The sequence below is a fragment of the Apostichopus japonicus genome, chromosome 5 (genome assembly GCF_037975245.1).
Source record: "Apostichopus japonicus isolate 1M-3 chromosome 5, ASM3797524v1, whole genome shotgun sequence".
NCBI lineage: Eukaryota > Metazoa > Echinodermata > Holothuroidea > Aspidochirotida > Stichopodidae > Apostichopus > Apostichopus japonicus.
This window is the reverse complement of record NC_092565.1, coordinates 157,706-158,596: the sequence shown is the minus strand read 5'-3', so window position 1 is coordinate 158,596 and position 891 is coordinate 157,706.

Genomic DNA, 891 nt, shown 5'->3' with positions numbered 1-891 from the left:
CTGTCGTGTGTGTATGCGTGTCATGGTTGGACTCCAGCGGGCCCTTTCGGTAGGGTCAGCCGTCGTTTCATCGCGACCATGTGTTGCAACTCGGCGCTCAGAGCGGGGGTTTTCACCCACTCGCCCCGTGAGCAGAGGTGTCCCTCCGTGCACACGTATATATCGACGTTCAGATATGAAGCTTTCGCGGACGGGAGTCCACCCGAGACTCGAAAAGGCTCCTTGCCTGTGGTGCGTAAATATGTTTTTGCACGTCAGACCCTTGCTGGCCTTCTCGGTAGGGTCAGCCGTCGTTTCATCGCGACCATGTGTTGCAACTCGGCGCTCGGTGCGGGGGTTTTCACCCACTCGCCCCGTGAGTAGAAGGTTCTTTCGTGCATATGTATATATACAATCCCAGATATTGAGCTTTTTCATCCGCAGAACCCCCGGTGGAGAAGAGAGAGAGTAGAGATGAGAGAGAAAGGAGAAGGGAGAAGGCCTCTCGCGTTGCGTGGTCGATGGCACGAGTGCCATGCGACCAGGCGAAAGGCAAACGGCAAGCCGACGGCGACGGCAGGCCGCCCGACTCACCCGCAGAGAATCTGGGTCTCGTTCGAGATTTCGAGATCTCTTAAGTGTAGCGGGTATTGGCTTAAGTGTGTGATCCAATGGTCAGAACGAGCGGGCAGAGTGAATCGGATTCTATATATGAGGGGGGTAGTAGAGTCGATCCAAGACTCGAGAAGGCTTTTAATGTCTGTCGTGTGTGTATACGTGTCATGGTTGGACTCCAGCGGGCCCTTTCGGTAGGGTCAGCCGTCGTTTCATCGCGACCATGTGTTGCAACTCGGCGCTCAGAGCGGGGGTTTTCACCCACTCGCCCCGTGAGCAGAGGTGTCCCTCCGTGCC